The 15,110-nt window shown below is 40.6% G+C and overlaps 1 protein-coding gene across 5 annotated transcripts in view; it reads right to left on the bottom strand.

The window, feature by feature from the left end:
• Positions 1-15,110, bottom strand: part of Ascc1 (activating signal cointegrator 1 complex subunit 1) — a 106,854-nt gene that overhangs the window by 59,872 nt on the left and 31,872 nt on the right. The gene's annotated exons all lie outside the window — the stretch shown is intronic.

Below are 15,110 nucleotides of genomic sequence, written 5' to 3'. Positions count from 1 at the left end.
CTTTAATCTTTTCATGTGTAATATTTTCATTAAAAATAAATTCTGGGGCTGGGGATTTAGTTCAGTGGTTCCTCCACCTGCCTCCCAAGCGCAAGTTCCCAAGTTTGATCCCTGGTACCAAAAATAAATAAATTAATTAATTCTGCATCAAACTTGGTGGTACAAGCCTACAATCCTAGCAATTTGGGAGGCTGAGGCAGGAGGTTCATAAATTTGAGTCCCTGGGCAACTTAGTATGATCCTGTCTCAAAAAAAAAAGGGCTGGGAACGTAGTTCAGTGACACAGTGCTTTCCTAGGATGTGTGAGACCCTAAGGTTCAATCCCCAGCACTGAAAAAGAAAAAAAAAAAGATGAAATAAAGAATAAATTCTGTCAAACAAGATGAGTGAAAAATCTGGAAAGAGATTCAGACAATGGAGTTGCCACATCAAATATGGTCATCCTTTTCTGGCATCATCATTCCTTGCACTTTAATATCTTTGTCTCTGGGAAACACAAAAGCTAAACAGTGTATAACTCATGAATTCTTTTTTTTTTTTTAAACTGAGGTGAAATTCATTTAAGCTACAATTCACCACTTTAAAGTATATAGTTCAGTGGTATTTAGCATATTCACAATGTTGTGAAGTTCCAGCTCTCTTTAGTTTCAAAACCTTTTCATCACACCATAAAAACACTATATAGCCACTGCATAAATAATCATTCCCCATCCCCTGGTAATGTCTAATTTGCTTCCTGTCTCTTTGAATCTGCCTATTCTGGACAGAGCATAGAAAAGTAATCATATACCAAAATATATGACCTTTTAACTGGCTGCTTTCATTTAGCATAATGTTTTTGGGTTGGTTTTTTGAGACAGGGTCTTAAACTCATTCTGTAGCCCAGGCTAGCCTCACACTGGTGATGATCCTCCTGCCTCAAGCTCCTGAGTACTGAGATTATAGGTGTGTGCCACCATGCCCAGCAGCATAATGTTTTCCAGTTTGATCCAAGTTGTACATATGTACATACATAGGTTGATTAAAAAAAATGGTGCATTTAAATTTTTTAAATTTTATGATAGTAAAAGACATATTGCTATCAATCCTGCTCAAAATACTCCCCCTCACTTTGACTACACTTTTCCATCAGTCTTGCCACTTTCTGAAATAGTACTATAAGTCCTCTTTGGGGAATGTCTTTACAAGGTATGATCAAAAATACGATGAATGCTGCTACTTAATGCCCTCCAACAGAAAGGCAGACTCATAAAAACATTACGGCGTGTCCTCATCCATCTTATTCACCAGATTTGGCACTTGACTTTTGGCTATTCCCTAAAGTAAAAATGACCACGAAAGGTAATTGTTTTGAATCAATTTAGGACAGCAAGGGACCCATAATAGTGCAACTAAAGACATTCACAAAGAGAACTTCCAGAGCTGCTTCAAAAGTGGCAAGAACAATGGGACAAGTGTGTTTGAAGCAAGGGGGGATAAATGGCAATGTGTCTCTTACTGTAATAAAAATTTTTTAATTTATACATTCACCATATGCTTTGATCACACTTTGCATACACTTCATTCCTTTCTAGGGTTGAATAATATTCTAGTGTACATATATACACAATTTGTTTATAAGACTGTCATGAATAATGTTGCTCTGAACATTTGTATACAAGTATGTGTTAAAGCATGCTCTCAGTTTCTTTGGATATATACCCAGGAGTGTAAATGTTGGATCACATGGTAATCCTCTTTAACCTTCTCTCTTTTTTTTTTTTGGTGCTGGGGATTGAACTCGAGGCCTTGCACATACTAAGCACATGCTCTACTGCTCTACACTGAGCTCCACCCTAGTCCCTGGGTTTAAGTTGGGGTTTTTTTTGGTACCAGAGATGGAACTTGGGACCTTGTGCTTGCAAGGAAGGCGGCGGAACCACTGAGCTAAATCCCTGGCCCTAGGTTTAAGTTTTTAAGGAGCCACCAAACCACGTTCCACATTGGTTGAACTATTGTGTGTTCCTATCACAGTGGCAATGCATGAAGGGTCCTGCTTCTATGCATGTTTACCAACATTTATTTTCATTTCTTTAAACTTTTTTTTATTGGGCCAGGGATTTAGCTCAGTGGTTTCGCCGCCTGCTGCGCAAGCACAAGGACCCGAGTTCGATCCCCAGTACCAAAAAAAAAAAAAAAGCAAAACTTTTTTTTATTACAGCCATCTTACTGAGTATGAAGAGTTACTGTGCTTCGGTTATGAATTGCATTCCATGGTGACCAATGATGCTGAACATCTTTTTATGCATTCATTGAACATTTGTTTATTTTTGGAAACATATCTATTTAAATTCTTTGCCCATTTTTAAGTTTTCTTATTGCTGAATTGTAAGAGTTCTTTATAAATTCTTCATACTACACTCAGATCGTGAATCCCTTTTAAAGGTAGGTAAGTCCCAAACTTCATTAATCTCATTCTGGAAGTGAAAGCAAGAAAAAAGGAGCAAAGTAAGAATTCTATCTTTGAATTTCAAGCTCCACAATTGTATCCCGGGTGTAATAAAACACCCCTAAGGCACAGAAATGTATTTATCAAATGCAGATAGCTTGCATCCTGTTGTTGGTTTGGCTAAAACTTACTGCCTAATTTTTGCCTTGGCAACAGTGGTTAATAGATTATTCGCTTCCTAAGTGTTAATGGAGCTTGAGCTATTTTTACATCTGATGAAGAGGTTTGTGATTCTACATATCAACACAAATTGCCTCATTTAATGAGTCATTTTAAAGAACAATTGGCCTTAAAAATGTAACCCTTAAAAATGTCACGGAAGGCTAAGTGCAAGGCTTATCAGCCCAGCTGCTCTAATCCATGGCACAACTTGTCATTCTAGAAAAAGCATGCAGAGCCCCCCAGGGACTCCAGGATGGAGACAGGAACTGGTTCCTTGGTAACAGCTAATATTTTGTGACTCTTTACTCTGATATAGGGTTTTGTTTTGTTTTTTTAAGACAGAGTCTTGCATTGTAGTCAGTCTGGTCTAGAGCTCCCTATGTAAGCCAGCCTGGCCTCAAACTCTCAATCCTCCTGTCTCAGCTGCCCGAGCACTGGGATTACAGTCTTGTGTCACATTCACACTACAGTCATTTTTCATAGATGCCACCTTAGAAAAGGACTATAATGTCCATATTTTACAGATGAGGAAACTGAGGCACTGACAAATTAAGCCACTCTCCTAAGGCAATATTGCTAGGAAGGAATAAAGTAAAAATTCAAACTCAAGTACAGTAGTACGGGTTCCAAAGCCTGTACTTTTGATCAACATATCGTCTTGCTGGTAACAGCTACCCAAAGGAGGCTGGAACAGGACCACTAACCAGAAGCAAATCTGCATGCATTTCAGCAAAACTCACACAATGAATGGGTCTAACTGCCAGATTTTGGAATAGAGCTAATCTCATAATGCTATGAAAAAAAATTGTTTTTGTGGTACTCGGGACTGAACCCAGATCTTTGCACTGAGCTACATTCCTAGCTCTTTTTTTCTCTTTCATTTTGAGACACAGTCTTGCTAAGTCACTAACTTTCCCAGCATGGGCTTGAACTTGTGACCCTTCTGCCTCAGTCTCCCAGAGTTCTGGGGTTATCAGCATACACCACAATGCTCAGCTAATAAATGTGGCTTTAATATACTCCTTTTCTAAGACATAACACCAAAAGCATGACCCACAAGAGAAAAAAAAATTGATAAATTGAATCATCAAAATTAAAAATCTGTGCTTTAGGGCTGGGGATTTAGCTCTGTGGTTTCGCCACCTGCTGTGCAAGCGCAAGGACCCGAGTTCGATCCCCGGTACCAAAATAAATAAATTAATTAAAAATCTGTGCTCTAAAAGACACCATTAAAGGGCCAGGGATTTAGCTCAGTGGTTCCAGCGCCTGCCTTGAAAGCACAAGGTCCTGAGTTCAATCCCTGATACCAAAAAAACCCAAAAAACAAACAAACAAACAAACAAAAAGACACCATTAAGAAAATGAAAAGACAAGCTACACAGAAAAATATTTTGAATAAAAATATTTATAAATTATATGTGATAAATGTAAATATATTAAAATGTCTCAAGATTCAATAATAAAAGATATATAATCTAATTTTAAAGTGAAAAGATGTGAATATATATTTCACCAAAGAAGATAGATATATAATCACTAAAACACATGACAAGATGCTTGACATTATTAGTCATTAAGGAAATGCAAACCAAAACCAAAATGAGTTATCACTTCAAACCTACTGGAATGACTATAATCAAAAGGAAAAACTAATAAATGCTGATGAGGAAACAGAATAACTGAGCAGTCTCTCAGCTATGTAAAATGGAAATGTGAAACGGGGCAGCTACTTTGAAAAACTGTTTAGTAGTTACACAGAAAGTTGAACATAAATTTACAGTGCAGGGCCGGGGATTTAGCTCAGTGGTTCCACCGCTTGCCTTGCAAGCACAAGGACCCGAGTTTGGTAACAACAACAACAACAACAAAAAATATATATATATACATAGGTCTGCTTATCTTTACAGAAAGGAAAACAGGACAAATAAACCAGAGAAGGAAGGTGGGTTAGCTACAAGGGACATGGGAAGAATGGGACCAGAGACACACGAATGTGACACTTCTGAGTATCCTTTTCAAATAGTTTTGACTTCTGGAAGTATGTTGATTATCTACATATTCAAAAATAAAATTATCAGGCTGGGCATCATGATGCACACCTGTAATCCCAGCACTCGGGAGGCTGAAGCAGGAGGATTGCCATGAGTTCAAGGCCAGCCTGAGCTACCTAGTGAGTTCAAGGGCAGCTTGAACTACATAGTAAGACCCTGTCTCAAAATTAATTAATTAAAATAAACAAGTATATAAAGGAAAGAAAACTAAATTTGAAAGTGAGCTAAAAATGAACAAATAAACCCAATATTTGACTTTGTATCTCAGTTTGGGGTAGCAGTTGGGGAGAGAACTGCAAACAAATCCTGAACTCTTTTTATTTTTTTCTGAATCCTTTTTAGTAGGTTTATGTATTGTAGAGGTATGGGCAAAACAAATTAAAAGTACTTTATATGTATCATGGGACCAGAAGCCAGAACTGCACTGCAGGAGGGACATACAAATATGGGATGGGGCAGAGTAAGAAAGACCCTGTGAAAAAAAAGAAAGAAAGACCCTGTGCAGATGGGCTGGGACCAGTTTTGGTACCGGGGATTGAAGTCTGATCCTTGCACTTTTGAGGCAGGCGGCGGAACCACTGAGTGTCCCAAGTTCAATGCCTGATACCGAAAGAAAGAAAAGAAAAGGAGAGAGAGAGAGAGAGAAGGAAAATATGTACATGCATAAATATTGCACATACATGCATGGGTTTCCTAGATCTGTCTACTAAAAGGGCTTAGAACCAAAGAGATCCTTTGCATATCTAGCACCCATGTTCTGGTCTCAATACCACTTCCTACTAAAAGGAACTAGGCTCCTTGTCACAATGGCTAATTCTAAAACCTGGGCAGGGAACTGTAACATAAGCCTAGAACATCTTATTATGCCAGAAAGTATGACAATATTGGAATGAAAAAACAGCAAGCTTGTCACTAACACAGGAACCAGTTTGAAGGGCTCCCCCACTGGTTAAATAAGAGACATTCTGAGCACCAAAATAATTAGTAAGTGTAGTAACTTTATAGGCTATTGAAAAAAAATAAATATCTGTTTCTGCATCAACTGATCGCTACACAGATAGCAGATGAAAAAGAGGGTTTTTACAGTAGAATAATAAATGTCAACTGATATAAAAAAATACTAGAGTTGGAAAAATCATAATTTTGCAAACATATAGCAAGATTCTGGCAATAATTGCCATAGGCTTCCAAATCTAAGGAAAAGTTGTGTTGAGAAGTATGTCTTCCCACAATTGTGTATGGGTTGAAAAAAAAAAAACTAACAGTAACTATATGTAAGGAAATTAATCAACACCTTGACTACACGGTGTCAAAATTCACATCCCCACTGAGGGGCACTGTACATCTCGAGAAGGACACATTATCACTATGCAATGTTCACTCACAAATGTACAGCTAAGTCTACTTATGAAGAAATATCAGACAAACTCAAAATGAGGAGTTTGCTATTTAAAAAAATTAATGTCAAGAAAGGCAAAAAAAGGCTGTGGAAACTAGAGACATGACAAAATCTAATCCCACACTAGATTTTGTACAGAGAAAAAAAATGCTACAAAGGACATTGTCAGATTAATTGATAAAATTAGAATGTGGATAGTAAAGCAGATAAAGCTACCAATATTTAAATATATTGACAACCGTATTGTAACTATGTTTAAAAAACTCCTATTCTTGGGAAATACACGCTGACATATTTCGGGGTAAAGAACTATGACATATGCAACTCACTCTAAAGTAGCTAAGAAAGAAAGAAAATCCAGAAAGAGAATGATAAATAGAGTAAAATATGATCACTAGCAATCTGGGTATCTCGTTCCATTCTTAGTTTCACATTTCTGGAAGTTTAAAATGATCTCCCATGGGCCAGGGATTTAGCTCAGTGGTGCTGCCGCCCACCTCCCAAGCACAAGGTCCAGAGTTTGATCCCCCCAAAAAATAAAATAAAATAAAATGATCTCCCATATTAGCTCCTCATATATTCCTGCTGTAACAAATTACTGCTGAGTGGTTTCAACAACACAAATTTATCACCCTACTATCTTTAGGAGGTCAGAAGTCTAAAATGAGTTGGCAGTGCCATCTTCCTCTTGGAGGCTCTGGAACAGAACCCCTTCCTCGACCTCTAGAGGCCATTCGACAGCCCCATAATCCCTACCGTGACCTGGACCTTCCTGCCCCCTCCTCCAAGGACCCTTGTGCCATGCTGAGCTCACCTGCATAATGCAGGACAACCTTCCCACCTAAGATCTGTGACCCAATCACACCTCAAAGTCCTTTTGGCTGTGTAAGGCAACAGTCCCAGTGTTGGGGATTCAGATGTGAACTGCTTTGGAGAGCCAGATCCTCCCCCTCGACACACAAACCATTTCCCTAAAGTATCTTTTTTTTAAAATTAATTTTATTGGTACACTTTAGGTATACAATTCGTTTACATTTATCCTTGGGTGTTTGTACCTGCACATGATATATCTTGGTTTCCCTAAAGTATCTTTGGAGATACACATTTCTGTGATACAACACAACTAAGGATATGACAGTGCAAAGGTCAGGATACGGTTATCATTCCTAACCAGGGAAGAAGACACAGGCAAGAGGAAAAGTTCTATCTCCCAGCCTCCATCCTGCTTACAAATGCACCCATCTGTTTGGTAAAGTCCTCTAATGCACGTTAGACTAAAACAAACGAAAAACTTCTAAGTGCAAACATAAGAAAAAATACAATTTGTTTTAAAGCTCTTATACATGCTGGGATTTTCTTAAGGTAGAATTACACCGGGCTTTTTGTTTGCTTGGTTGGTTGTCGCTATTTACTTTTGAGGCAATGCTAAAGATTGAACCCAGGACCTCAAGCACGCTAGGGAAGTGCTCTACCTCTGAGCTACACTCCAGCCCACTGCTAACTCTTAAAAATAAATAAATAAATAAAAACAAAAAAACTAGAGGTGGGGATGTGGCTGGGTGGTAGAGCACTGGCCTAGCATGCATGAGGGCCTGGGTTTAGTCCCAGTAACATTACACAAACAAACAAAAACCTACAGAGAAGAAAATGAGAGAATTGCCCTGTTGTTGATGTGCCAAGTCAAGACCTCACTGGTAGACCAGACTCAACTCTAAATACCATCTTTCTTTTTTTTTTGGTACCGGGGATCGAACCCGAGACCTTGCGCTTGCAAGGCAGGCGGTGGCACCACTGAGCTAAATCCCTGGCTGACCAGAATCAACTCTAAATATGACAATGACAATGCACTGAAGTATCTACCTAGTTCAACTTGAAGATGACTGACTAACAAACTAAGGGGAAAACAAACCTATAGATAATTCCCAGTTTATTATCTTAGTAACTCTCATATTTTATTGCTCTTTTCCACTTTCTCTTTCTCCTTAGTGCTCTCACCTATAGTTTGCGCTAATACCCATTTAGAAAAGGAAATGCTAGAACAAGGACAGTTGTGCACACCTGCAATCTCAGCTACTCAGGAAGCTGAGACAGGAGGATCACAAGTTCAAGGCCAACCTCTGCAACTTGGTAAGACTCTGTCTCACAACAAAAAGGTCTGGGGATGCCAGGTGTGACAGTACAGGTGGCACACACCTGTAATCCCAGTCCTTGGGAGGCTGAGGTAGGAGGATCACCCTAAATTCGAGGTCAGCTTGGGCTACATAGTGAGTTTAAGACCAGCCTGAACTGTAAAGCGAGACCCTGTCTCAAAAAAAAAAAAAAAAGGTCTGGAGATATAACTCAGGTATCTCCCCAGATACAAGTAGAACATCTGCCTACCATGCATGAGGTCCTCAGTTACAACCCTACTATTGCAGAAAAAGGAAAGAGGAGAGGAGGGAAGACGCAGGGAAGAGAGGGGAGGGGAGGGGAAGGGAAGGCAGCTCTACAACTTAGCTTTCCTTTCCTAATCTTTCAGGAGCCTACTGCTTCAGTCACCTTGAGTTCACTTGCCAAGAAAACACTGAATACTGGAAAACAAAATGCTTATGATGCAACTGAGCAGGACAAGGAACAGATGAAATGCCTAAAGATCACATGATCAGAAGTCCTTGGAGGAACTTTGAATCCTAAGAGTGCAAGTAGTCTTTTTTTCTTTTTTTTTCCCCTTCATAATACTGGAGATTGAACCCAGGGCTTCATGTGTGCTAGGTACACATTCTATCACTGAGTTACATCCCCAGCTCTTTTAATTTTGAGACAGTCTCAATAAGTTGCCAGGCTGGCCTTGAACCTACAATCCTACCTCAGCCCCCAGAGTAGCTGGGATTATAGGCATGTACCACTGTGCTCAGCCAAATGGTCTTTAAATCTATTGGAAATTTACAAGTAAACCTAATGGACAGTCCTTCAACGAATTAAAGAAACACTCTAAACTTCACCCTGCTTAGCAATGCCGTCTAGCAAGAAAACTTTCCTTTTATGTAATTATCTAAATTTAATGGGGAACCAAACAATCTTTAGGGCAATGGCATACATCTCTAGCACCATTGTTTTTCTTTGCTTGGAATATATCATATTCCTGCTGAAAGCTTGTTCATTGAAATAAATAAAGACCAACATCAAATTCTGCACTCTAGAGGTTTAATTACATTAGGCCCTGCTCCAAGTTCACCATTACTCGGAGCCGGAACTACTCTACTCTATTAGGTTGGCCATCCAGCCTGGCGCCTGAAAATTCTAATGGTATTGACCTTCCACCCAGGCAAGAGAATCAAAGGTAAAGTAACAGGAATTTCTTGGGGTAGTTTTGTCTAGATGAAAATAAACATGCTTCTTTATAGCTACGTCACCAAATCTCTGAGCCTCAGTTTCTTTATCAGTTAATATAAGGTCTCATCCAAGGGGAGAAAAATCATACTAAAATTACTTCCACCAAAAATGTGTGGGCAGGCCTAAGGCAGAGTTCTGAGTTCAAAGTTCCTGACTCAGCATTCCTCAGATGTACAACCTTAACCATCTCAAACTGCAGCTCACGATTTACCATCAGCAATTGCCACATCATCTGATTTCATTTTCATCCAGCACTCCAAGATGCACTGGGGCAGAACTGCCAGCAACATAGTTCTAAAAATGTCAAGCTTAGGGAAAAGCCCAGTAGAGAGTAGCATGGACTGGCCCACCATGGAGCCTTCCCATTGCCTCCTTAAGGCTCACTGCCCTTTCCACACAGATGGGAGTCGACACAGGTGCATCTGCTGGGCTGTCAGCCAGCAGCAGGAAAGCCTCTCTTCAGGTTTGGGCCACAGGTCATGCTCTATGACAGGAACACTAAGAAAAGAACTCCCACCGGGCCACAGTGGCACACGCCTGTTATCTCAGCTACTCTGGAGGCTGAGGGAGAAGGATCCCAGGATCAAGGCCACCCTGGGTAATTTAGTGAGACCTTGCCTCAAAATTCAAAGAGGGGATGGGGTGGGAGGGGTAGTTCGGTGGTAGAGCACTTAGCCAGCATCTGCAAACCCCTGGCTTCAATTTCTTGTACCACAAAGAAAGAAAAAGTTCTAAGAATATGTACCACCTAGAATGTAAGTAATTTACCGCACTCTGCCTTATGGTACATGCTGATTGCCAGAGACAAAAAAAAAAAAACCCTCAGATTGCATATCATTGTTTAGGAACTCCAGACATTAACAAAGGTTGGGTCTTAACCTGGAATATAGACACCTGGGTTCTAATTCCAACCTGTTACAAACCAGCTATAACTAAGCAACTCCTTTCAGTTTTCCAGGCCTCAATTGCTACCTCTGTAAATAAAGGAGATGGCCTAGTTTACTTTTTTTTTTTTTGGTACCGGAGATCGAACTCGGAACCTTATGCTTTCGAGGCAGGTGGCAGAACCACTGAGCTAAATCTGCAACCCTTGGCCTAGTTTACTTGTAAGTCAAAGGTCCTATAAATTTTTCTACTCAACTCCATGAAATCTATAAATAAGTACCTGCTAACAAAATCTATATTTGTGAAGGATCCATCAATTTACTCCCTGCTATTTTTACAAAGAAAAAGAAGAAATAAGTACAGAGGTCTTTTCTTTTGCTCATTATATTTTCTTCATTATTTTATGGCCAAATGCCATAAAGTCACTCCTGGGCACGTGATATAAACCTCTTCACATATGAAAGTTCTTCAAATAAGATAATGGTGAAAACATTTGGCTTCACAACCAGACAAGCCTCAGTTCAAGTTCTAATTCTGCCACCTATCAACAGTGTGACCCTAGGCAAGCTACTGTGTTACTCAGGACCTCAATTTCATCATCTCTCACAAAGACAACACTTCTGTCTCTGGTTCCATCTAAGCATGAAAGAAGATAAATGTGAAAGTCTCAGGCACATGCAGTATGGAGTAAATACAGGCTTTTTCCTCTCTTTGTTTTTCACAGGACACCATGACACTAAACAAATACCATCACTACTCTCCCTCCTAAAGCAACCCTGGGAGCTAAATTAGGCTCTGCTGAGTCACTTCCATTATTCTTCAAGAATGTTCAGGAAGACTGACTGATTTGAGAGTCTCTGTGTGTTATTAATAAAATATCTTAAGTTGTGTAAGCATCAGGAAAAAAAGGTTTTGATTCTTCTGGCTTTAAAATTCGGTCTATTCAGAGAGAATATGGAGAGGTCCTTACCAAAGGACAACTACTGGAGTATCCACACCTATAATGAGCAGAAAAAAGAACTTTCAAGAGCACTGTCTCAATCGTTACCACTCAAGAGTGAAGAATATCTCCCTTCCCTGAAGGACGCACCCACTTACCTTTGGTGAGCACAATGAAAACCTGAGGCTGCTTTTCTCCAAGCTTAACTACTACTCCAAAAATAGCTGGAGCGATAATTAGCAATGCATTGTCCAACCTACATTTACTCCCAAAACAGACACTGAGCTCCACCTTTGTAATGGGAGCAACCACACCCCTTCGAGGTAGATTCTCAGCTGGGTTTCCTTTTTCTTTCACAGTGCTAGGATTGAACCCCAGGGCCTCATACATGTGAGGCAAGTGTTCTGCCACTGAGCCACCCCCAGACTGCTTGCCCTCCCTGACAACCTCTCAACTGCCTGTCCTCCGCCAGAGTGCTCACCACTGTCCCCTGCCAGCCTGGCACCAACTCCACCTTTCCTCCAGGACTCTCCAAGTGTCCCCTCCCCTAGGAAGCCTTCTCCAACCACTACAGACCCTGTCCCCTGAGCTCCCACTGCACGCCTCTCTAACAGCAAGCACTATGCCCTCCACTATTTCTGAGAAAAGTCTATTCCCCCACTTGGGGATGGGCCCTTAAGGGAGGAGTCCACTGTCAGAACCCATACACATGTTCTGTGTATGTCTAATATTCTGTGCGTGCTAAGCATTTAAAGAAGTTATAAAGGGGGCTGGGGATTTAGCTCAGTGGCAGTGCGCCTGCCTGGCAAACGCAAGGTCCTGAACCCAATTGATGGTACCAAAAATAAAAAGAAGTTATGGGGCTGGGGATTTAGCTCAGTGGTTCTGCCGCCTGCCTCGCAAGCACAAGGACCCAAGTTTGATCCTCAGTACCAAAAAAAAAAAAAAGAAGTTATGAAGGAATTTTAAAATATGACCTAGCCCGGGATTTAGCTCAGTGGTTCTGGCAACTGCCTCGAAAGTGCAAGGTCTTGAGTTCAATCCCCAGTACAAAAAAAAGTCACAAAACATAACCTGTTTATCACTACCATCTCTATCTAAATAGAAAAATTTACACCGCCTGCCTCTCAAGCACAAGGTCCCCAGTTCGATCTCCGTACCCAAAAAATAAATAAATAAATAGAAAAATTTATGAATCTTATAAATGTTTCCCTTTCTTACTTTCCTACCCTGTATCAAAACTCAGGGGTTTATAATTTTTCTTATAATCAAAGACAATTACTATACCATCTTCATTCTAAATTAGTTTACAAGATAACTACAAAGCCTGCAATCTTCCTTATATATGAAGAATGACAAATGACCCATACACTAAAGTTTTTAGACATAATTTTTTTGTAATAATACCAACTGGGAGCATGTGGAACCCAGCCAGGCCCCTTAGCTCTCTGTGCCCAGTGCCAAACTTCACAGAATGTGAGCAGAATTACGCCAGCTCTGGAGCTGTAACCTATTGCGCGTCTCCAGGCAGCCTACAAAATCCCCTGTTGCTTCAGACAGATCTATAAGCCTTCAGGATGCTCCACCACACACAGTTTTGAATTACTGTTTTTCATTACTGATGTGCTTTCTATTGGACCCTGCTGGGAGATAAAGTGGAATTATAGCAGCATTACCAGCTATGGGATGATTGAGAGATATACAAAGCTGTGGTATACTTCTTGAACCTGCAGACAGTGAGACATCTTTGAATCTTAATGTGGGAGAGGAAAAGAGTGGGAAAATAAGGCACAGTTTATCTGCAGATCACACAGATGAAAATACCTTCCTGATGTCTGTGAGCAGCCAAATCCCACATCAAATATTCGGGCTTAAGGAACTAAAGCGCAGGGATGATGGTGACAATGTCTGCAGTCAAATAATGTTCCTTATATAACTGATGAGCACAAGGAAGGCCATTTCAGGAAATGCTTTCCCAAAAAGCAAATTTGGATTCTTGGGAGAATCTGGTGAAGTCCAGGAAAACAATGCTACCAAATGAAGTGGGGACAGGCCAGCTGTTCTAAAGGAGGAAAAGAGGAAGGGTGGTGGGAGCGCACAATGAGACCTGGGAGCAGAAGCCTTATTTAGTGTACCAACAATGACCTTCGCAATAGTGTTGACAATGGACATTAAGCCAGGCACGATGGCGCATGCCTGTGATCCCAGCACTCAGGAGGCTGAGGCAGGAGGATAGGCTGTGAGTTCAATGGTAGTTTGGGCTGCATAGTTAGCTCAAGGCCAGCCTGAACTACACAGCAAAACCCTACCTCAAAAAACTGAACCAAGGGCTGGGGATTTAGCTCAGTGGTTTCGCTGCCTGCCTTGCAAGCACAAGGACCCGAGTTCAATCCCTGGTACCAAAAAAAAAAAAAAAAAACTGAACCAAAAAAATAGACATCAATAACTATGGGGGCAGAATGACCCCAGAAGACTCATCCTGGCATTGCCCCCACCTTTGACTGTGGGTGGAACCTAGGAATGTGACAACAGAAGTGCGATTCTGTTACACAGCACATCTGACCTTAAGAAAGGACGATTATCCCCACAAGCCCCCTCTATACCCTTAAAGCTGATTCTTCCCCAGAGCCTCCAGAAAGCACAGCGGGCTGTCCAACACTAGCACTGTGGTTCTGTGAGACCCTAGGTAGAGAACCCAGTATGGCCTAGGGGGTCTTCTGACCTACAGGACCACAGAACTAGTACAGATCTGTGAGAAGATAAATGGGTGTTGTTGCTTTTTTTTGGTACCAGAAATCGAACTCGGGTCCTTGCACTTGTGCAGCAGGCAGCAAAACCATTGGGTGTTGTTTTAAACTGCTAGGATTATAGTAATTTATTATTATGCAGCAATAGAAAATGAATAGGGTTAGGTACAATAATCAATAAGCTCACATTTCAACAGAACCTCTCACCCTAGAGATCCCTTGTGACATACTTGATATAAACTGTAAAGAAGGACAAATTCACCTTTTCAAAAAATAAACAAGGCAGGTTGTGGTGACACATGTCTGTGATCTCAGCACTCTAGGAGGCTGAGGCAGGAGGATCCCAAGTTCAAGCCCAGCCTGGGCAACTCAAATTAAAAACATTTAAAAGGGCTGGAGATGTAGTTCAGTGCAAAAGCCCTGGGTTTGATCCCCTAGTGCTGCAAATAAATAAATAACAAAAATTAATCATGCAAATTTTTTTTTTAATTTTTAGAAGATGAAGAGCCTTACCTTCTTTAGTCCTGAACCAGGAGGAAGGCAGACATCCCTAATAAATACAAGTCCTTCTTACATGACATCTGAAACATAGACCTCTTTGGGATATGAGTTAGAGTTGAAACACCCAACGCATAACTGGAAAGTTCTTTTATTCCTTTTTACTTTTTTATTTTTATTTTTTTGGTACCGGAGATTGAACTCGGGACTTTGCGCTTGTGAGGCAGGCACCAAGAACCACTGAGCTAAATCCCCAGCCTTCTATTCCTCTTTAAATTCTCAAGTACCGTGCAAATTATTACTCAATCTCAATCAAAGTTGGCCTCTCATGAAAATAGCTGCTGAAAGACTGACATATTGGTTAGTAGACAATCACTGAGATATTTTCAACTTAAACAGGACATTTTTTCCATTCCAATAAATTTTCCTCAGTAACCCCCAAGACAGCAATCATCTACTCGTTCTATGAGAACGTGTGAATTAGACCAGATGCTAATTCCTACCCAACTGTGTGCCATTCCCTCTACTTCACACTGGCACTCACCAGCGTGGCACCTCTGGAAAGCTA

The sequence above is a fragment of the Heterocephalus glaber genome, unplaced genomic scaffold (assembly GCF_053883595.1).
Source record: "Heterocephalus glaber isolate CG9 unplaced genomic scaffold, H.glaber_assembly_v1.0 deba00001497, whole genome shotgun sequence".
In the NCBI taxonomy this organism is placed as follows: domain Eukaryota; kingdom Metazoa; phylum Chordata; class Mammalia; order Rodentia; family Bathyergidae; genus Heterocephalus; species Heterocephalus glaber.
This window is presented reverse-complemented; position numbering and strand designations above follow the sequence as displayed.